This window comes from Cervus canadensis, chromosome 18 (assembly GCF_019320065.1).
Source record: "Cervus canadensis isolate Bull #8, Minnesota chromosome 18, ASM1932006v1, whole genome shotgun sequence".
NCBI classification, from domain to species: Eukaryota; Metazoa; Chordata; class Mammalia; order Artiodactyla; family Cervidae; genus Cervus; species Cervus canadensis.
In genome coordinates, this window is record NC_057403.1 from 28,165,488 (window position 1) to 28,189,225 (window position 23,738).

General features: G+C 42.5%; 2 long non-coding RNA genes across 2 annotated transcripts; one reads left to right on the forward strand and one right to left on the reverse strand.

The window, feature by feature from the left end:
- The first annotated feature begins 515 nt into the window (after positions 1-515).
- LOC122421099 lies at positions 516-22,064 on the forward strand. The gene is made up of 4 exons (XR_006263439.1): positions 516-692; positions 9,742-9,744; positions 11,329-11,339; positions 22,052-22,064. It is a non-coding gene; the product is annotated as an uncharacterized LOC122421099 (long non-coding RNA).
- On the reverse strand, positions 17,659-17,956 carry LOC122421100. Its single transcript, XR_006263440.1, has 2 exons — positions 17,900-17,956; positions 17,659-17,753 (listed from the first exon to the last, which is right to left on the reverse strand). It is a non-coding gene; the product is annotated as an uncharacterized LOC122421100 (long non-coding RNA).
- Positions 22,065-23,738: the final 1,674 nt, after the last annotated feature.

The window sequence follows — 23,738 nt, forward strand, 5'->3', positions numbered from 1 at the left end:
TTAATTTTCTGTTTAGTTGATCTATCCATAGGTGTGAGTGGGGTATTAAAGTCTCCCACTATTATTGTGTTATTTTTGATTTTCCCCTTTCATACTTGTTACCATTGCCTTACATAATGTGGTGCTCCTATGTTGGGTGCATATATATTTACAATTGTTATATCTTCTTCTTGTATTGATCCTTTGATCATTATGTAGTGTCCTTCTTTGTCTCTTTTCACAGCCTTTATTTTAAAGTCCATTTGATCTGATATAAGTATTGCTACTTCTGCTTTCTTTTGGTCTCTATTTGCATGGAATATGTTTTTCCAGCCCTTCACTTTCAGTCTGTATATGTCCCTTGTCTCGAGGTGGGTCTCTTGTAGAAAACATATATAGGGGTCTTGTATCCATTCAGCCAGTCTTTGTCCTTTGGTTGGGGCATTCAACCCATTTACATTTAAGGTAATTATTGATAAGTGTGATCCTATTGCAATTTACTTTGTTTTTGGGGGTTCGAGTTTATACACCCTTTCTGTGTTTCCTGTCTATAGAAGATCCTTTTGCATTTGTTTAAGAGCTGGTTTGGTGGTGCTGAATTCTCTCAGCTTTTGCTTGTCTGTAAAACTTTTGATTTCTCCTTCATATTTGAATGAGACCCTTGCTGGTTACAGTAATCTGGGTTTTAAGTTTCTCGCTTTCATCACTTTAAGGTAAACTTCCAAACTCATTCTATGAGGCCACCATCAACCTAATACAAAAACCTGACAAAGATGCCACAAAAAAAGAAAACTATAGGCCAATATCACTGGTGAACACAGATGCAAAAATCCTTAACAAAATTCTAGCAAGCAGAATCCAATAACATATTAAAAAGATGATACATTGTGGCCAGGTGGGCTTTATCCCAGGGATGCAAGGATTCTTCAATATCCACAAATCAATTGATATAATACACCACATCAACAAATTGAAAGATAAAAACCATATGATTATCTCTATAGATGCAGAGAAAGCCTTTAACAAATTCAACATCCATTTATGCTTTAAAAAAAAAAACCCTCCAGAAAGCAGGAATAGAAGGAACATTCCTCAACCTAATAAAAGCTATATATGACAAACCCACAGCAAACATTATCCTCAATGGTGAATAATTGAAAGCATTTCCCCTAAAGTCAGGAACAAGACAAGGGTGCCCACTCTCACCACTACTATTCAACATAGTTTTGGAAGTCTTGACCACAGCAATCAGAGCAGAAAAAGAAATAAGAGGAATTCAGATTGGAAAAGAAGTAAAACTCTCACTGTTTGCAGATGACATGATCCTCTACATAGAAAACCCTAAAGACTCCACCAGAAAATTACTACAGCTAATCAATGAATATAGTAAAGTTGAAGGATATAAAATTAACACACAGAAATCCCTTGCATTCCTATACACTAACAATGAGAAAACAGAGAAATTAAGGAAACAATTCCATTCACCATTGCAACGAAAAGAATAAAATACTTAGGAATTTATCTACCTAAAGAAACAAAAGACCTATATATAGAAAACTATAAAACACTGGTGAAGGAAATCAAAGAGGACAGAAATAGATGGAGAAATATACCGTGTTCATGGATTGGAAGAATCAATATTGTGAAAAGGACTATACTACCCAGAGCAATCTATAGATTCAATGCAATCCCTATCAAGCTACCAACGGTATTTTTCACAGAAGTAGAACAAATAATTTCACAATTTGTATGGAAATACAAAAAAAAACCTCTAATAGCCAAAGCAATCTTGAGAAAGAAGAATGAAACTGGAGGAATCAACCTGCCTCACTTCAGGCTCTACCACAAAGCCACAGTCATCAAGACAGTATGGTACTGGCACAAAGACAGAAATATAGATCAATGGAACAAAATAGAAAGCCCAGAGATAAATCCATGCACGTATGGACACCTTATGTTTGACAAAGGAGGCAAGAATATACAATGGAGAAAAGATGATCTCTTTAACAAGTAGTGCTGGTATATCTGGTCAGCCACTTGTAAAAGAATGAAACTAGAACACATTCTAACACCATACACAAAAATAAACTCAAAATGGATTAAAGATCTAAACATAAGACCAGAAACTATAAAATTCCTAGAGGAAAACATAGGCAAAACAGTCTCCAACGTAAATCACAACAGGATCCTCTATGATCCACCTCCCAGAATATTGGAAACAAAAGCAAAAATAAACAAATGGGACCTAATGAAACTTAAAAGCTTTTGCACAACAAAGGAAACTATAAGCAAGGTGAAAAGGCGGCCTTCAGAATGGGAGAAAATAATAGCAAACGAAGCAACAGACAAAGGATTAATCCCCAAAATACACAAGCATTTCCTGTAGCTCAATTCCAGAAAACTAAACGACCCAATCAAAATTGGGCCAAAGAACTAAACAGACGTTTCTCCAAAGAAGACATACAGATGGCTAACAAACACATGAAAAGATGCTCAACATCACTCATTACCAGAGAAATGCAAATCAAAACCACAATGAGGTACCATCTCATACCGGTCAGAATGGCTGCTATCCAAAGTCTACAAAAAATAAATGCTGGAGAGGGTGTGGAGAAAAGGGAACCCCCTTACACTGCTGGTGAGAATGCAAACTAGTACAGCCACTATGGAGAACAGTGTGGAGATTCCTTAAAAAACTGGAAATAGAACTGCCATATGAGCCAGCAATCCCTCTGCTGGGCATGCACACCAAGGAAACCAGATCTGAAAGAGACACGTGTACCCCAATGTTTACCACAGGACTGTTTACAATAGCCAGGACATGGAAGCTACGTAGATGTCCATCAGCAGATGAATGGATAAGAAAGCTGTGGTCTATATACACAATGGAATATTACTCAGCCATTAAAAAGAATACATTTGAATCTGTTCTAATGAGATGATGAAACTGGAGCCTATTATACAGAGTGAAGTAAGCCAGAGAGAAAAACACCAGTACAGTATACTAACACATATATATGAAATTTAGAAAGGTGGTAATGATAACCCCATATGCAAGACAGCAACAGATACACAGATGTATACAACAATCCTTTGGACTCTGTGGGAGAGGGCCAGGGTGGGATGATTTGGGAGAATGGCATTGAAACATGTATGTTATCATATGCGAAAAGGATTGCCAGTCCAGGTTTGATGCATGAGACTGGGTGCTCGGGGCTAGTGCACTGGGATCACCCAAAGAGATGGGATGGGGAGGGAGGTGGGAGGGGTGTTCAGGATGGGGAACACATGTACCCCTGTGGTAGATCCATGTCAATGTATGGCAAAATCACTACAGTATTGTAAAGTAATTAGCCTCCAATTAAAATAAATAAATATATATAAAATAAATGAAAGAAGTCAGTCAAAAAAGGAAAATAAAAATAAATGGACTGCTCTTCATATTTGACCATCAAATATGATGTTTGTTGAGTTTTTTTTTTTTTTTAGTTGGAAGCTAATTACTTTACAATATTGTAGTGGTTTTTGTCATACATTGACTTGAATTAGCCATGGATTTACATGTATTCCCCATCCCGATCCCCCCTCCCACCTCCCTCTCTACCCACTCCCTGTGGGTCTTCCCAGTGCACCAGGCCTGAGCACTTGTCTCATGCATCCAACCTGGGCTGGTGATCTGTTTCACCCTAGATAATATACATGTTTCGATGCTGTTCTCTTGAAACATCCCACCCTCACCTTCTCCCACAGAGTCTGAAATTCTGTTCTGTACATCTGTGTCTCTTTTTCTGTTTTGCATATAGGGTTATCGTTACCATCTTTCTAAATTCCATATATATGTGTTAGTATACTGTAATGGTCTTTATGTTTCTGGCTTACTTCACTCTGTATAATGGGCTCCAGTTTCATCCATCTCATTAGGACTGATTCAAATGAATTCTTTTTAACGGCTGAGTAATATTCCATGGTGTATATGTACCACAGCTTCCTTATCCATTCATCTGCTGATGGCATCTAGGTTGCTTCCATGTCCTGGCTATTATAAACAGTGCTGCGATGAACATTGGGGTGCACGTGTCTCTTTCAGATCTGGTTTCCTCAGTGTGTATGCCCAGAAGTGGGATTGCTGGGTCATATGGCAGTTCTATTTCCAGTTTTTTAAGAAATCTCCACACTGTTTTCCACAGCGGCTGTACTAGTTTGCATTCCCACCAACAGTGTAAGAGGGTTCCCTTTTCTCCACACCCTCTCCAGCATTTATTGCTTGTAGACTTTTGGATAGCAGCCATCCTGACTGGCATGTAATGGTACCTCAGTGTGGTTTTGATTTGCATTTCTCTGATAATGAGTGATGTTGAGCATCTTTTCATGTGTTTGTTAGCCATCTGTATGTCTTCTTTGGAGAAATGTCTGTTTAGTTCTTTGGCTCATTTTTTGATTGGGTCATTTATTTTTCTGGAATTGAGCTTCAGGAGTTGCTTGTATATTTTTGAGATTAATCCTTTGTCTGTTGCTTCGTTTGCTATTCTTTTCTCCCAATCTGAGGGCTGTCTTTTCACCTTGCTTATAGTTTCCTTTGTTGTGCAAAAGCTTTTAAGTTTCATTAGGTCCCATTTGTTTATTTTTGCTTTTGTTTCTAACATTCTGGGATGTGGGTCATAGAGGATCCTGCTGTGATTTATGTCGGAGAGTGTTTTGCCTATGTTCTCCTCTAGGAGAGGTTTTTTCATAAATGCACTTCATCATGATTACAAAGAACTCTTTATTCCCATTTGTTTTTTTCTAACTCACAAATAACTGCTTAGTATCATGAACTCTCTTTTTCTTCATCAGTTAAGATGATCACTCAATTATTCGCCTCAGCCTCTTTACGTTACTGATCTTGGCCTGTGTCAGCTTGCCCATGCATAGTAAAGCCAATCTATTGACATTGGGTTGTGGTGAAGGAAAATGCGGTGTTCACTGCCAAGCAAGGAATTCAGGTAGCTAGCACTTCAGCAGTCTGAACTCCCCAAAGGCTTTCAGAGAAAGATTTTTAAAGCCAGGGTGAGGGAGGGTGGTTTGTGGAATATGTGATCAGTTGGTGGAGTTTCTTGTGATTGGTTGGTGATCAGGGAATCGGGAGTCAACATCATCAACCTTCTGTTTCTGAAGGGACTGGAATCTACATTCTTGTGGGAAAGATACAGTTAGCTTCTTCCACCTAATGGGGATTTCAGTATCTTCAAAAAACCTGCAAAGATATGGTTCAGAAATTATGTATGGCCCTTGGGGAGTAACTGAAGGTCCTTGGCATTATTTAATGGCTCAAATATTATTATATTTTCTTGCTTGACTATTTTGCATTCTGCATTTTCTCAGGTATCTGATCCAATGTACTCTTTGGAACTTCGGAAAGGCCTAGAAGATGAAAGTGTTTCTACAGACAAAAGGCATGTGGAGGACATGGTTGGGGGTGGTCTGTTGTGGGGAGACCTCTTCAGATCCTGCTCAGTTGTATTTATGCAGTTTATTATATATATTTGTAGAGCTAAGCTATGTTTGCATTCTCAGAATAAAATAAACTTTTAAAAACAAAATATATATTTTTGTACTTTGTTAGTAATATATTAGCCTTGCTCATACTTTGTTTTTATTTGCATGTATATAAATTGTTCCAAGAAAAAATGAAAAGGTCTTCAAAAGAAAAAGCTCTTCATTTAAGAAAAAATGAAAGCTCTTCTTCCCATGATTGGACACATAAAACAATATATTGATCTGCCTTTCCCCTCTCTAAGCGATATCACCTAGAGCCACCCCTCCTTCTAGACTCCAGTCTGGAATGATGATTTCCAAATCCAGTGCAGTGGTTGTCCCCAAATTCCCTTCAGTTCATCTTGGGAATTCAGACATCTTCCCCTTTCTCAGTCTGTTCTCTTGTGTTAGTGAAGTACACCCTCTTGTACATTCTGGAAAGAAGATGCAAGGAAGGAGAATTATTTGATTGTTACATATTTGGATTGATAAGTTCCTCAGGATGAAATTCTAAATTTGCTTTCAAAATTTGAAGATGATCCTCTGTTATGTTCTAGCTTACAGTGGTGGCATTGAAAGCACACGTTCTGAATGCAAACAATTTGGAACCATGACGTGCAACACCAGAGTCCCTGATCTTAACCGTTGCATCACGCTGGCTCTCCAGCTTCCTTCTTGGAGGATGTTTACCTGAATGCATGTGTTCTGTGCATGAAAGAGCTGGGGAGTAGGGTTAGGGGTTTCAGTGATTCCATGTAAGTATCACTTACCTCTTTCAGTTCTGTGCTGTATTTACACTTACCCACTGCAATGATCATATCTCTGTAGCCCAGAGCTCTTTGGAATGAAGTAGGAAAAATGGGCTCTGTCTTATTTGTTAGATATGGCTTTCTCTGCCCAAGTTACCATATCTTTCTGTGCTTTCTCATTTCTGAAAATGTGTTCTATTTCATCATTAGGTGATAACCCCATATTGTTCTTTTTGTCCTTATGGGGCCATAGTTTAAAATTCCATTACTGTCTTTTTCATGACATATTGAGGAGAGGAGAATGAGTCATTTATGTTTCACTTTTTGTTTTCCAGAAAAACAAAAGAGATCATCTCTCTCCATTTTGTATTCCTGCAAACCTTGTCAATGATCAATTGACTGCGACTGTGTATGTGTGTGTTTTCTGGGCTCTCTATTATGTTCCACTGGTCAATGAGTCCACATGTTGGTATCATACTATTTTAATGACTGCAACTTTAAAATATGTTTTGAAATGAAGAGGAGTGGTGTCTCCAGGTTTGTTTTTCTTTCTCAAGGTTGTTTTTAGTTATTCAGAGTTCTTTATGGTTGCAGATAAGTTTTATGACCATTTTTCTAGTTCTGTAAAAAATCCCTTGGGATTTGCATTAGGGACTTCATTGACTGCTTCATTTTGGGTGGTATGCATATTTTTAAAACATTAATCTTCCAATTGATGAATATGGGATGTTGTTCTACTTCTTTGTGTCTTCTTTAATGTTTTTCATCAGTCTTTTGTAGTTTTCAGGGTAGAAAGCTTTCCCCTCTGTGATTCATTCTATTCCTATGTTTTTTATATTTTCTTAATTTTCTTTTTGGAGTTTTCATTTCTAGTGTACAGAAACATAACTGTGTGGTCCTCAGCATTGCCTCTGGGTATGCACTGAGGGACTAGGGTAGGTAGTGGTGACTGCTCATGCCAAAAGTGTGCACGTGCTCAGCTGTGGGTCTGTAGTTGAATGTACAGGACAGCGATATATGCACAGTGGAAAGGACAGGGCCTGTGAAAGGATCCGGGGTGGACTGCAGGCACAAGTTCAGTTGCTGAGGTCAGAGCTGGGGGAAGGTGCACGCCTGCCTTCAGGACCAGGACTATTTTGCTGCATGTGTGATGGCTGTGCTGAGTTCCAGGGAGGCAGAGCTGTCATGGGTCCTGTTAGGGAGGCTGGGGGACTCAGCGCCGGGAGTCTGAGACGTAAAATCCTGTGAGACCTTCTGTGCTGAGAGCGCTGGGCTCATGCAGTGGTTGTGCTGGCTGTTGGTTTCCTCCACAGCTCTCGCTCATTTAAATTCGTGCTACTGTTACAGGAAACACACTGACAGAGTGATTGGCCAAAGACAGCATGGAAAGTAATCCAACCACCATAAAATCCAAGTCTGCAAGGCACACGGCAGAGCAGTTCTCCCGGGGTCCCTTTCCCTACTGCTTTCTATCCTGCAGCCCCTTTCCAAAAAAGTCTCTTGATCTGTCAGCATGTGTGTCTCCTCGGACAATCCATTTCTGAGTGTTAGTCAAGAACCCCCTTTTGAACTCTGGAAGGGGTCCCCTTCCTGCAACACTGCTGTGCTGCTTCAGCTTCTTGAGTGGACTCCTGAGCTGTGTTAGAGCTTTGTTGTTTTTGTCATTGGTGGCTTAGAGATTGGGATCTCCTACTAAACCATCCTCCTGACATTACTCTGTATATGTTTTCGAATCCGTTTCTCACTTTCTACACACCTCCTGCTGGCAAGTGAACCAGGATTGCCTTGACTCTAAAGATCAAAAGAATTGAAATCTTATCATTATTGAGTCTTTAAATATGTAAACCTCATACATGTCTCCATTTAATTATGACTTTTACTTTACTCAGAAATTAATGTTTTGCAAAGTTTCCATTTTGTAGGTCTTGCACATATTTTATTAATTCCTTATCAAAATATTTTGGTTTTGGTGCTATGATGAATGACGTTTTACTTCAATTTTGGATTGTTTATTGTTTCTTTGTAGAATACACTTGCGTTTTTAAATATTGACTTGTATTTTACAAATGTGCTAACCTCGCTTATACGTCCCCTAGAGAAGGAAATGGCAACCCACTCCAATATTATTGCCTGGAGAATTCCAAAAACAGAGGAGCCAGGCAGGCTTTAGTCCATGAGGATACAAAGAGTTGGGCATGACTAAGTGACTAATACACACACCTATATGTACTAGTGTTGTTCTTGTAGATTCCTTAGGTTTTTCTCTGTATATTATAATTTACTCTGAAGTGAGTTTGAGCTTTTCCCTTTCAACTGTAGTTTGTTTTCATTATTTCTTGCCTGATTGCACTTGTGAGAGCTTCCAGTCCAATGTTGAAGAGAAATAGAAAGAGTAGACACATTTCCCTTATCCTTGATCTTAGGAGCAACAATTCAGCCTTTGTTCATTAAAATCAGACTTAGCTGAAGTCTTCTTTGTTATTGTTGATGCCAATTATTAGATTGATCCGTGTTCTTCTATTACTATTGCACTCAAAAATTTAATGATGTAATTTTTTCAATTTTTTTCCTGCATGTTTTGATATATAGTTTTACTTCTTCCTTTCCAGTCTGTATTTCTTTTGTTTTACTGGTCAAAACTGCCAGTAAAATGTTTCCAAAAAATCATGAAAGTGGGCATTTTGCCTTCTGCTTGATTTTAGGAGGAAATCATTCATTCTTTCCCCATTATATATTGTCAGTTGTAGTGGTTGCTGCTGCTGCTGCTGCTGCATCCCTTCAGTCGTGTCCGACTCTGTGCTACCCCATAGACAGCAGCCCACCAGGCTCCACAGATGGCATAGACCCCATAGACGGCAGCCCAATCCCTGTCCCTAGGATTCTTCAGGCAAGAAGACTGGAGTGGGTTGCCATTTCCTTCTCCAATGCATGAAAGTGAAAAGTGCAAGTGAAGTCCCTCAGTCGTGTCCAACTCTTAGCACCCCCAGGACTGCAGCCATCAGGCTCCTCCGTCCATGGGAGTTTCCAGGCAAGAGTACTGGAGTGGGGTGCCATTGCCTTCCCCATGTAGGTGGTTACGTATGTGTATGTCATAAAGATATGAAGTATACTTTTCTCTTAGTTTATTGATGTGTTTTACTATGAATGTTTTAATTTTTTTAAATTTATTTTTAATTGGAGGATAATTGCCTTACAATATTAGTTGGTTTCTGCCTTACATCAACATGAATCATCCGTAGGTGTACACATGTCCCTTCCTTCTTGAACTTCCTTCCCACCTCCCACCCCCTCCCCTTGCCCCAGGTGAATGTTTTGATTTTTAAAATGTGATTTCTGCATCTGTTATGAGGATCATAGGACTTTTCCCCATTATTCTGTTAATATGGTGAATTACCTTGATTGACTTTAAATGTTAAACCAAACTTGCAGTCCCAGGATAAACATCACTTATGTTTATGTGCCACTTCTTTTGTGTGTGTCCAGATTTTATTTGCTAAAGTATGTTAATTTGGGGGGGAGCATATGTTTATGAATGGTATCAGTTCATCATTTTCTGATAATATTTTTTCCTGAAAATGTATGAGAAAGTACTGGCCTCAAGAGTTGAGTTGGGAAGGTTCATTTGTCCTCTGTTTTTTTAAAGCATTTATATAGAATTGATTTTATTTCTTCTTTGCATATTTCATAAAACTCCCCTCTATATCTAGGGGCCTGGAATTTTCTATGTGTGATGATTTAATTAACATTTTTCTTTCCTAACAGGTATAGAGCTATTCAGGTATTCTCTTTCATATTGATTCACTGTGTGTAATTTTGTCTTCAAGAAAGGTGTATGCTTCACCTAAGCAATCTAGCTAATTGGCATAATTAGTTCTTCGTGTCTTCATATTTTTATGTATGTAGATCTATAATGTCATCCTTTCTTTTATTTATTATGATAATTCGCATCTTACTGCTTCTCAAATAAGTAATAGAGATTTATCAATATTTTTGCTTTTTCAAAGATCATGGTTTGGATGGTTATTGATATTCCTTTTTTTTTTTTTGGCTGGCTGTGCTTTTATCACTGCACATGGGCTTTCTCTAGTTTCAGCAAGTGGGAGCTGTCTGCTTGTACAGGATGGACCCTAGGATCTGCAGGCTTCAGTAGTTGCAGCACATGGGCTCTAGTGTGCATGGGCTTCAGTATTAGGAGCTCCTGTGCTCTAGGAGTGCAGGGTCAGCAGTTGTGGAGCACACACTTAGTTGTCCTGCAGCATGTGGGATATTCCCAAACTAGCAGGCACACCCATGTCCTCTGCATTGGCAGCTGGATTTCCAACCGACAGGACCACCAGGGAAGTCTGATATTCTTGTTTTTCTGTTGTCTATTTTGATATCATCAAACTTTCTTCTGTACTTCTTTGGTTAATAAATATAGTAAATGTTTGGTACAAACAGTCATTCAAGCATCATTACCTTGTTTCTCATTTTAAATGGACTGCTCATAACGGTTGACCATCAAATATGATGTTTGTTGAGGGTTTTTCATAAATGCACTTTATCATGATTGTGAAGAACTCTTTATCCCCATTTTGTTATTTCTAAATCACAAGTAACTGCTTAGTATCTTAAACTCTCTTTTTCTTCATCAGTTAAGATGGTCACTCAATTTTTCACTTCAGTCTCTTTATCTTCCTGATCTTGGCCTGTGTCAGCTTGCCCAGGCAAGTAAAGCCAATCTGTTGACATTGGGTTGTGGTGAAGGAAAATGTGGTGTTCACTGCCAAGCAAGGAGTCCAGGTAGCTAGTACTTCAGGGGTCTGAACTCCCCAAAAGCTTTCAGGGAAAGGTTTTTAAAGACAGGCTGAGGGAGGGGGGATTGTGGGGTATGTGATCAGCTGGTAGAGTTTCTTATGATTGGTTGGTGATCAGGGAATCAGGAGTCAACATCATCAGCCTTCAGTTTCTGAAGGGACTAGAATCTACATTCCTGTGGGAAACATACAGTTAATTTCTTCCACCTAATGGGGATTTCAGTATCTTCAAAAAACCTCCAAGGTTATGGTTGAGAATATTATGTATGGCCCTTGAGGAGTAACTGAAGGTCTTGGCATTGTTCAATGGCTCAACTATTATTATGTTTTCTTGCTTGACTGTTTTTCTTTCTGCATTTTCTCAGGTATCTGATCCAATGTACTCTTTGGAACTTGAGAAAGGCCTAGAAGATGAAAGTGTTTCTACAGACAAAAGGCATGTGGAGGACAGATTGGGAGGTGGTCTGCTGTGGGAAGACCTCTTAGGGTCCTGCTCAGTTGTATTTTGCCCCTTATTTTATATATGTGTGTGTGTGTGTGTGTGTGTGTGTGTGTGTGTATGTGTGTGTGTGTAAAGCTAAGGTATGTTTGCATTCTTAGAATAGAATAAACTTTTAAAAGCAAAATATATATTTCTGTACTTTGTTAGTAATATATTAGCCTTGCTCATACTTTGTGATTATCTGCATGTACCTAAATTGTTCCAAAACTTTAAGAAGAAATGAAAGCTCTTCTTCCCATGACTGGACACATAAAGCAATGTATTGATCTGCCTTTCCCCTCTCTAGAGCGATATCACCTAGAGCCACCCCTCCTTCTAGACTCCAGTCTGGAATGATGACTTTCCAAACCCAATGCAGTGGGTGTCCCGAATTTCCCTCAGTTCATCTTGGGATCAGACGTCTTCCCCTTTCTCAGTCTGTTCTCTTGTGTTATTGAAGTACATCCTCCTGTACATTCCTGAGAGAAGATGCAAGGAAGGAGAATTATTTGATTGTTACATATTTGGATTGATACCTTCCTCAGGATGGAAATCTAAGTTTGCTTTAGAAATTTGAAGACACTCCTCTGTTATGTTCTAGCTTACAGTGGTGCTATTGAAAGTGCATGTTTTGAATGCAAACAATTTGGAACCATGAAGTGCAACTCCAGGGTCCCTGATCTTAACCATTACATCACGCTGGCTCTCCAGCTTCCTTCTTGGAAGATGTTTACATGAATTCATGTGTTCTGTGCATGTAAGAGGTGGGAAGTAGGGTTAAGGGTTTCAGTGATTCCACATAGATATCACTCACCTCTTTTTATCAGTTACTTCTTTTCAGTTCTGTGGCCGTATTTACACTTACCCACTGCAGTGGTCATGTCTCTGTAGCCCAGAGCTCTTTGGAATTAAGTAGGAAAAATGGACTCTGCCTTATTTGTTAGATATGGGTTTCTCTGCCCATAGTCACCTCATCTTTCTGTGCTTTCTCTTCTCTGAAAATGTGTTCTATTCCGTCATTAGGTGATAACCCCATATTGTTCTTTTCGTCCTTATGGGGCCATAGTTTAAAATTCCATTACTATCTTTTTCATGGCATGTGGAGAAGGAGAGGAGAATGAGTCAGTTATGTTTCACTTTTTATTTTCCACTCCAAAGCAATCAGACAGCTCAGGAGTAGAATGTTTTGTAAGCCTGTATTGCAACCACATAGCTGTGCACCATATCGCCCCATTGTGCAAAGTCTCCTGAACTTGGATCAGCAACCTGAATCCGGCCTTGTTTTATTCTTTCTGGCCTCTTCTCAGGGTCTTTCTCTCTCTCCTTCTTTTTGAAGTTTTAAAACATTTTTAAATTAAACTTTATTTTTTAATTGGAGGATAATTGCTTTATGATGTTGTTGATCCCATGGTTAATAGTCTGCATTCCAATGCTGAGGATGCAGGGTCTTCTTGTGGCAGATGGAGGATCTTTCCTTACAGCCTGAGGGCTTTGCTCTAGCTGTGGCACAAAAGTCTCTGTCGTCCCATGGCAAGTGGTATCCAAGTTCCTTGATCAGGGGTCACACCAGCATCCTCAGCATTGGAAGGCAGATTCTCAACCACTGGATCACCAGGAAAGTCGCATCAGGGTCTCTTTGTTTGTGCCTTCTTCAGTTATCTTGGACCTTGCTCTAATTTTTTCTCTCAGACACTAGACCAAAATCGCTTAAGTATTTCTATGATTTATCATTATTCCTTCCACGCCTGTCCTGATGGAATGTAGAATGGGCTAACTCCTCATGGATTGAGCATGGAAGATGCTCCTGAGACTGGGCCAGTCCTGAAAGTTTGCTCAGAGCTGCTTCTGTGATAGAACTGATGATGGTGTGAATCTGGGCTTATCCTGCTATCATCTGCAGGACCTCTTTACCTGTCTGTGCTGTGTTGACCATGCTAGTTTCTGTGCCCCAGCTGCCAAGATACACAGGCCTCATTGCAGCTCTGCAGGCTTTACAAGTGGGGTCTATTTGTCTATTAAGGAGTGAGTTTGCTGTTACCTCAGTAACCTGGAAACAGACATGATGAATCCATGTGTGTGTTTTCTATGGTGACCTTCTGAGTGGAAGATGTGTTTCTGTCATCTATCTTGTCTGTCTGCTTAGGATCTGCTGAGTGCTGTGGCATCCTTGGGTGCCTGCTTGGGGCACATAAAAGAACATCTGACCCTTCCATGTGAACCCCTTCAGAAACCTGTGTTTGAAGCTCCAGCTGGGTATCTTGTGTTCTGATTCCATGAGCATGCCATCCTAAAGATGAGTGTAAATATGTTATACCGTTGGAGCTATATTCAATATAGTAGAATATATTTAAAAAGTATTTTCAAGGAAACTTCAAGGTATGATGGTAACACTGAAGTAGTGGATGTATCTCTGCAGGTCTTCATATTGCAATCATGAAGGCAAGCCCTGTCCTTAACTATGGCCTGATTCTGGCCTTTTCCTTGTTGGGGGCTTGTCTCTGTCTTGCAGCCTCTATCCTGCCACCCAGATCTTGCTCCTATCTCTCTATGACTTTCTGGTTCCCAGATCTTGATCCATGGAGCAGTGGGTGCTTCTGCCTGAATTCCGCCATCGATTCCAATGGTCTAGGGTTGGGATGCACCCTGAAAACACCTTGTCCCAGCAGACTGAGAATATCTCATTGCAGGGTCCACAGATAAATACAAGGCCAGAAAGCATCTCACTCCCCCAATCAGGTTTCTCTTCTCTGTGTAGGGATGTTCCTGTTCTCTGTATGCCTCTGAAGCTTCAACTGTGGTATCCCTCTTCCTTCCACCTGCTGTCTTTACTGAGTATGTTTCACTTGAATTCCTGGCTTTCCTGATCAGGGGAATGGAAATAGGACACCATGAGATTTGTGTTCCCATCAAAGGTGACCCAGACACAGGGACGTGGGAGCAGGTAGGCAATTAGGAAGGTGATGTCAGGTGCCTAAGTAAGGAACCTCCCAGTGAGCATCCCAGTGGTTTGAGGAGGGCAGGGAAACCCAGTCTAGTGTTCTTGCCAGAAGGATCCCATGGACAGTGGAACCTAGTGGGCTACAGTCCATAGGGTCGCAAAGAATCAGACACACCTGGAGCAACTGAGCACCAAGCACCAGTGGTCCAGCAAGCTCGCAGGTGCTGGAGAAGTCCACCAGCAGGTAGGCAGATGCAGGAGTTTGAGGAGGGGAGTGTCTGCAGTGGGGGACTATCCCACAGTTGCACGTAAACTCAGGTTGGCCTAGGTGGAAACGAAGCAGGGCTCCTATGATCTCAGAGGGAAGTCATGTGAGAATCAGAGATCCAAAGCCACAGGTTTTAGACAGGTACCTTCGCAGCTATCTGAGTTTTGGATGTCAGACAGAAAAGGATTTGGGAGAAATCAGATGCTGCCTTTTCTACTAACCCCAGATTAGATAAGGGTGCTGTAGATTAGAGGAAGGCAGGGAGATGGGGGGGCAGTGGGCAATATGGAGGTGTCTCCCCAGCAGACTCAGGAATTCTGTGTCACTGAGCAAGAGCCAGGAGAAGGATTATGTCTGTCCCAGGAGGACCAACTGCCCCTACTCATCTCCACTGAATCTTTGGATGGGTCCCGTCCCACCTGTACACTCACTGTAGAGCAGGGCAAGTTTATATCCAAGACATTGGAAGAGGCACCTAATTTATCAGGGTGTCATCTCTCCTTTCTTTGAAGGCCTGGAGCTTTCACGTCAGTTGGGTAGGGGTGGGATGGAATGCACATCCTGTGTCAGATAATGAGAAGGGTCCTTGCTCCAGGACCTGTTCACACCAGCTCAGCTCACCTTAGCTCCCACAGAGGCAGGTCTCTGTCATAGAAGAGCCCCCAGACAGACCCTGGTTTGGTTGGAGGGGTAGGTAGAGACATGGGCCTGGTGTCACTTGGGCAAGGAGACCTCCCCCCATCCCCCAGGGCTCCCTCCACAGAGAGAAGCAGCAGCTCTGGACCACCTTGGGGACCTGTCCTAAGCCTTCTCATCATGAGGACCTTAGAGATTCCCCGTCCTAAACCCAGCCCTTTGGGGGTAAGTCCAGCAGACTCTGACCTGTACGGGAGCTGTTGGATGGGAAGAAGTTCTTAGAGATGGGGTGGGTCAGGCAAAAAAGAATGAGACATCGTGAGCATGGGGCCCTGTTCGTGGGCAGGCAACAGAGACACAGGAGGAGCAAGAAACCCCAAGCCCCTGGATGTCCACTCTGAGTGTGAGACTCAACTCACTTTGTGTTTATGTAGAAGCAGCTGAGTCCACAACTGGGGGGTTGGATTAGGATAAACTGAGGCCCAAGGAGTGACAGCGTTCAGCACATGGACCTTGACCCTTTGTTCTTCCTCTCCTGTCAGGCACTTAGGACAAGGGCCATTTGTCAGTCATTATTTTAGTATGGCCTTACCCCAGACTTGGAGACTGGAGGGAGTTTGGTTTTCTAAATGGACATCAGAGGCCTAAAGAAGGACTGTAATATGTGCACAGTCATAGGGTGATTTAGCTGAGCTCATCTCTGGAGCATGGATGCGTGTGGAAGGCTTTGTCTCTTCGGCAGATGCTGTACCCCCTCTGAGCCTAAGATTCTCCCGTGTAAGACGAGGATGATTACTCCTATCCCTCAAGGTTGCTGGGAGGCTGAAATTTGGTGGAATATGCTCCTGACCTGTGGGTCTTGGTGACAGAAGTGAACAGACACTCTAGCGGATGTGACAGAAGTGATCAGACCCTCTAGCTGATGTAATAATGATCATTACCCAAGCTCCACCTGTTGAATTTGTGGAGGAGCATCTGAGAGCACTGAAATCTAGCTGCAGTGGGAAGGCACACTGATGGTCTCCACTGTGGTCATGACCTCCCCTCCTCCCTCCTCTCTGAAGTCAATGAGTAAGCACTCTCCTGTGAATTGCAAGGCTTTTTATTGTTGGAATCCTCTGTAATCAGACACCTGGATGTGGCAGGTTGTTGACATGACTTAGGGATCAGGCAAGTGGTTTCCTTGGGTGCCTGGCAGATAGTGTTCCATCAGCAGAGAGAACTTGAGTATATTTTATTCTGTAAAAGAAGGTGCAGAAACCTGGTGAGGCCTCAGGGTTCTAAGAGACATGAAGCTGCACTGAACACGGGAGGGTTCTGTGGAGGGGGGCCTCTGAATGTGAGTGGGTAAAGGTGGATATATCCCAATGAGTCTTTCTCCAATGGAACAGAGGTTGTGGGGGTCTCAGTGCAGGGCTGAGGGCAGTCTCCTGGGATAGAATGGGGGACACTGCTGAGGACCACCTGGCAGGGCTCAGGACTGACTCCTGGAAGCCTTCAGAGGTGAGTTGATCCCTGTCTGCTTCCTCCCTCTGGCCCTTGGACACTTAGATCTGAAACAGCTGCTTGTCCCACCACCTCTATGGCAGCAGAGAAAGGATTCACCCTTATCCTCGACTCTTGGCATCCCAGGCCTGGGGAGGGCAGGAGGGCAGCTTTTGGCACAACCTCCTCTTAGGGCATGTGTGGCTTAATGGCCCTTTGGCATCCAGAGACCAAGGACATATGTGGGTGTTCGGTGGAACAGAGTAGGGACTTGAGGCATTAGGGAAAAAACTGATGTTTGGAGAAGAGAAGGTCTCAGTAGGAATGGATTGCAGCAGAGTCAGGTTCCTGTGCTGGAGAGGTTGCTGGAAGGCCACATTGAGGGCCTAACTTAAAGGCAAGTGGCACCACAAAGTTAGGAGGGCCCGGAGCGTCCTAGGCCTGTGACAAGGGAGAACTGAGCAGTCAGAGCCAGCTCAAGAGCTCCAGGGCTGGACTGAGTTTCCCTCCATGATCTTTCCCCACCCTGTGGGTGTCGGCCACATCCTCTCTACCTCTTCTTTCATGAGGATCTTTATCCTCCCAGGTTCCCGGGGAAGGGCCAAGGTGGAGAAGGTATGATCTCCCCACCTCCCAGTGCCCTGAATAGGCCCCTGACACCCCTGCCTACCCTGCACACATGCCCCACAGGCACATTCACAGACAGCCTGACCCACCAGAGCACTCAGAACATCCTGCTTATCCTCCGCCGTCAACCTCTCATCAACACAGCTCTTCAGGATATTGGCAGTCTCCAGTACATCAGAGTTTTGGTTATACTTTTCAACTTGTTCAATATACTCATCATGGCTTCCTGATATGAACAGGTCAACAGTGTCCCTCAAGGCTGGGCAGATGTCATCACACTCTGAAACAGAAAGATATGGGGACACTCCCTGTAAGGCACTCACCAGAACACCCTATTCGCTTCCCGCTCCCGAGATGCTCAGTGCTGCCCTGGGAAGGTGTCAGAACCCTTGGGGAGCCCAGGTCACGATCGGGGAGCCCACTCACTTCCACCCGCGATGAGGATCAAGGCAGCACAGAGCATCAGGAGAGCTCCAGCCCGAGTCATGGTGCCGGTGGCAGATGCTCCCTACTCACCTGGAGCCCTTTTATATCTCTGCTTCTCCTCACCCCCAGGGGGCCTGTTTCAGATGCTTTATTTTTCAGGAGATTCTGCCAGGCCACAGTGTGATGGTGCCCAGGGCTGCACAGGAGGAGCTGTGTGTGTTGGCAAGATGCTGGTCCTTGAGTCCACAGAGGTGACTGGCTCAGCCTCCTCCCCCTGGAGGGCTCTGAGGGAGGGGCAGCTGACACAGGAAGCTTAACAACAGAAAATCCCCAGGTTGACCAAAAAGGACAAAAATGCTGCCTATCATGCCTCCTGAGTGATGACCAGTGGGATCCTGTCAGAACATGTGACCTTGAAGACAGGTTGGTGTGGACTCATGGGTTTTTGAGAAGCACATGCTTAGGAATGGCCTCACAGGGAGTAAGTGCCAAGCAGGCCAGAGCATGAGCCCTGAGCCCCTCCTCAGGCTCTCTGGTGGCTCCTGCCCTGCTGTTATCATTGTCCTTGATCTTGTCAGTGGCCTCTGTTGAGCCACTTTCCCAAATCAGTTATAGAGCCCTGAAATCTCTTGTGTGCTCTGACCCAGAAGTTTCTAGTTTTCTCTTGACGTGGACCTGCCACCTGGTAACTTTGATAGTACCTTGTTCTACACAGAAATATTTTCTGCAGCCCCTTCTTCTTCTTTTTAATTAAACTTTTTTTTGTAATGGATTATAGACAGTTAGAAATGTTATGATAGCTCCAGGTAGACATGAAGGGACTCTTCCATATGTGTGCACATTATCCATTCTTTCCTATAGTCCCCTCTCATCTAGGCTGCCACAAAACAATGAGCAGAGTTCCCTGGGCTCTGCAGTTATCCTTGTTGGTTATCTATTTATTTAAAATTTATTTATTTTTAATTGAAGAATAAATGCTTTCCAGTGTTGTGTCAGTCTTCACCACACTTCTAAATGAATCAGTCAGAGATAAACACATGTCCCCTCCCTCTTGTACCTCTGTCCTACCTCCCAGCCCATCCCATCCCTGTCAGTTTCACAAGCACCTGGCTGAGCTACCTGTTCTATGCAACAACTTCCCATTAGCTATTTATTTTACACATGGTAATGTATGTATTTCCATGATGCTCTCTCAATTCATCCCAACCTCTCCTTCCCCCACTGTGTCCATAAGTCTATTGTGTATGTTCAGGTCTCTATTCCTGCCCAGCATATAGGTTCATCAGTACCATTTTTCTAGATTTCATATATATGTATTAATACACAACATTTGTTTTTGTCTTTCTGACTTATTTCACTCTGTATAATAGGCTCTAGTTACACCCACCTAATTAAAACTAATGCATTTCTTAATATGGTTCATAGTATTCAGTTGTATACAGGTACCACCATTTCTTTATCCACCGATCTGTTGATGGACATCTAAGTTGCTTCCATGTCCTAGCTATTGTGAATAGTGCTGCAGTGAACATTGGGGTACATGTATTTTTTTCAGTTATAATTTCCTTAGTGTATATTTAGGGAAATTAAGGAAATTATAATTGAAAAAGACACATGTACCCCAATTTCCTTAGTGTATATGGGCTTCCCTGGTGGCTCAGAGGTTAAAGTGTCTGCCTGCAATGTGGGAGACCCGGGTTCGACCCTAGGTCAGGAAGATCCCCTGGAGAAGGAAATGGCAACCCACTCCAGTATTCTTGCCTGGAGAATCCCATGGAAGGAGGAGCTTGGTAGGCTACAGTCCACGGGGTCGCAAAGAGTTGGACATGACTGAGCGACTTCACTTTCATTTAGTGTATATGCCCAGTAGTGGGATTGTTGGGTCATATGATAGTTTTATTTCTAGTTTTTTAAGGAATGTCCATAGTGGCTCTGCCAATTTACATTCCCACCAACAGTGCTAGAGGGTTCCCTTTTCTCCACATCCTCTTCAGCATTTATTGTTTGTAAATTTATTGATGACGTCCATTCTGACCGATGTGAGGTGATACCTCATTGTAGTTTTGATTTGCATTTCTCTAATAATAAGCGATGTTGAGCATTTCTTCATGTGTTGATTAGCCATTAGGATGCCTTCTTTGGAGAAAGGTCTGTTTAGGTCTTCTGCCCATTAAAAAAATTTTTTCCCCTGATGTTGAGCTACATGAGTTGCTTGTATATTATTGGAGGTTAATCCTTTGTCACTTGCTTCATTTGCAATTATTTTGTCCCATTCTGAGGGCTGTCCCTTCATCTTGTTTGTGGTTTCTCTTGCTGTGCAAAAGCTCTTAAGTTTGATTTGTTCACAGTTGCTTATTTTTGTTTTTATTTCCATTTCTCTAGGACATGGGTCATAGAGGATCTTTATGTGATTTATTTTAAAAAGTGTTCTGCCCATGTTTTCCCTGAAGAGTTTTGTAATTTCTGATCTTACATTTAAGTTTTCAATCCATTTTGAGTTTATCTTTCTGTGTGGTTCTAGGCAGTGCTCTAATTTCATTTTCTATAATACATGTAGCTGTCCAGTTTCCCTAACATCAATATTAAAGAGACTGTATTTTCTCCATTGTAGCTTCACTCATAGGTCAGTTGGTAAAGAATCCACCTGCATATGACTTTTATTATGTTCAGGTGGATTCCTTCTATGCCAATTTTCTTGAGAGTTTCTATCATAAATGGGTGCTGAATTTTGTTGAAAGTTTCGTTGCATTTATGGAAATGGTCATGTGATTTTTATGTTTTAATTTGTTAATATGGTGCATCACATTGATTGGTTTGCATATATTGAAGAATTCTTGCATCCCTTGAAATTACCTGACTTGGTCATGGCATATGATCCTTATCTATTTTCAATATCGCAGTGTGTACATGAGCATCCAGAACTCCATAACTCTCCCTTACCCTCATCCTTCCTTCTATTTTTTTTAAAATTTATTTATTTTAATTGGAGGCTAATCACTCTACAAAATTGTAGTGGTTTTGCCATACACTGACATGAATCAGCCATGGGTGTACATGTGTTCTGCATCCTGAACCCCCTCCCACCTCCCTCCCCATCCCATCCCTCTGGGTCATCCCAGTGCACCAGCCCTGAGTACCTTGTGCATGCATTGAACCTGGACTGGCGATCTGTTTCACATATGATAATACACATTTCGATGCTATTCTCCCAAATCATCCCACCCTCGACTTCTCCCACAGAGTCCAAAAGAGTGTTGTATATCTGTGTCTCTTCTGCTGTCTCGCATATAGGGTTACCATTATCATCTTTCTAAATTCCATATATATGCATTAGTATACTGTATTGGTGTTTTTCTTTCTGGCTTACTTCACTCTGTATCATAGGCTCCAGTTTTATCCACCTCATTAGAACTGATTCAAATGTATTCTTTTTAATGGTTGAGTAATACTCCATTGTGTATATGTACCACAGCTTTCTTATCCTTTCATCTGATGATGGACATCTAGGATGCTTCCATGTCCTGGCTATTATAAACAGTGCTACGATGAACATTGGGGTACATGTGTCTCTTTCAGTTATGGTTTCCTCGGTGTGTATGCCCAGGAGTGGGATTTCTGGGTCATATGGCAGTTCTATTTCCAGTTTTTTAAGGAATCTCCACACTGTTCTCCATAGTGGCTGTACTAGTTTGCATTCCCACCAACAGTGTAAGAAGGTTCCCTTTTCTTCACACCCTCTCCAGCATTTATTGTTCCCTCTAGCAACCATAAGTTTGTTCTCTAAGTCTGTCATCACTTTCTGGTTTGTAAATAAATTACTTTGTATCTTATCTCTCTAGTTTCTGCATATAAGAGATGTCATAAGACATTTCTGCTTCTCTGTCTGACTTATTTCAGTCAGCATGACAGTGTTGAGGTTTGCAACCTCTTTCACCTCTTGAGTGTCTCTGTGCTGTTCCCACCATGACCTCTCCTCTTGAGGAAAAGCCCAGCCCCTTCTAGGCCACAATCTCTGGGCCAGTTGTGCAACCAGCCCCACACTGTTGCTGCCTCTGTGAACTTATCCCTGCCTTCCTCTCCTCCCTCAGTGCCTCCTGTCTGCTTCTGGACCTGACCAAGTGTGCTCCTGCAGCAGGGCTTCTGCACGTGGAGCCCTTCTGGCCTGGAAGTCTCTTCCTCCAGGAGCTCCATGATTTGTTCTATCATCCTCAGGTGTCTTCAGATATCACATAGCAAGATTTCCCCAACTATTGAGCTCTAATGTCAAAGCAGTCTGCTCCTCTCCTCCCCCCACAGCTATCTGTCTTCTCCCCCTGCTTCATCTTTGCCCAGAGCACTTCTTCTTGTGGGGTCACAGTCTTTCACTCCCTCTTAGGTGATGAGAAGCTGGGGAGACTGAGAGCTGTGCTGTGTGCTGTGCATCCCGAGGACAAGGAGCAGGCCCAGCATTCGGTAGATGTTGCACAGTGTTTGTTAGATTAATGGTAGAAATATTCCATTTCTCTTGCGTCAATAAGCAGAAATATCTTTCATGCTACTTACTGTTGATGTGCTTATGAATATTGCCTGGAATTAATGAGAAACGCTGGGCAGGATTGAGCACAAGCTGGAATCAAGGTTTCTTGGAGAAATATCAATAACCTCAGGTATGCAGATGACACCAGCCTTATGGCAGAAAGTGAAGAAGATCTAAAGAGCCTTTTGATGAAAGCGAAAGAGCAGAGTGAAAATGTTGGCTTAAAGCTCAACATTCAGAAAGCAAAGATCATGGCATCCAGTCCCATCAGTTCATGGCAAACAGATGGAGAAACAGTGGAAACATTGGCAGAGTTTACTTTTGTGGGCTCCAAAATCACTGCAGATGGTGACTGCATCCATGAAATAAAAAGATGCTTACTTCTTAAAAGAAAAGTTATGACTAACCTTAGACAACATATTAAAAAGCAGAGACATTACTTTGCCAACAAAGGTCCATCTAGTCAAGGCTATGGTTTCTCCAGTAGTCATGAATGGATGTAAGAGTTGGACTATTAAGAAAGCTCAGTGCTGAAGAATTCATGCTTTTGAACTGTGGTGCTGGAGAAGACTCTTGAGAGTCCCTTGGATTGCAAGGAGATCCAACCAGTCTATCCTAAAGGAAATCAGTGCTGAATATTCATTGGAAGGACTGATGTTGAAGCAGAAACTCCAGTACTTTGGCCACCTGATGCAAAGAGCTGACTCATTGGGAAAGACCCTGATGCTGGGAAAGATTGAAAGCGAGAGGAGAAGGGGACAACAAAGGATGAGGTGGTTGAATGGCATCACCGACTCAATGGACATGAGGTTGAGTAAACTCTGGGAATTGATGATGGTCAGGGAGGCCTGGTATACTTCAGTCAATGCGGTCACAGAATCTGACACAACTGAGTGACTGAACTGAACTGAACAAGGTAAAGGTTTACAATGTTTGATAAGTGAGAATCAAGTAACCTTTTGCTGGAGGCACCTGGCTGTGCTTTCTCTGAGCCACCTGTGGCAGATTAATGTTTGCCGAAGACCTAATCTGAGGTTGGGACACATGGTGTGACAATAGGCAGAACCCTATGCCAAATAGGATTCATATCCGGTAACTGCTCCTGGCAAAGAGGTACCATGTACTGAGCTGCAATGTCAGATGACCTCCGTGGAGCTCCTGCTCACCATGGCTCCTGTTGCCTGGGGTCCATCGCTCTGAAGGTCACCCCAGGAGGGCCTCAAGTGGCTGCAGGTGTGACTCAAAGTTTCTTAGGCAGGAAGCTGAACGCCACAAGGCCCAGGCTGCATATGTTGGCTCTTTGTCTGTGGCAGCAGTAGTTCT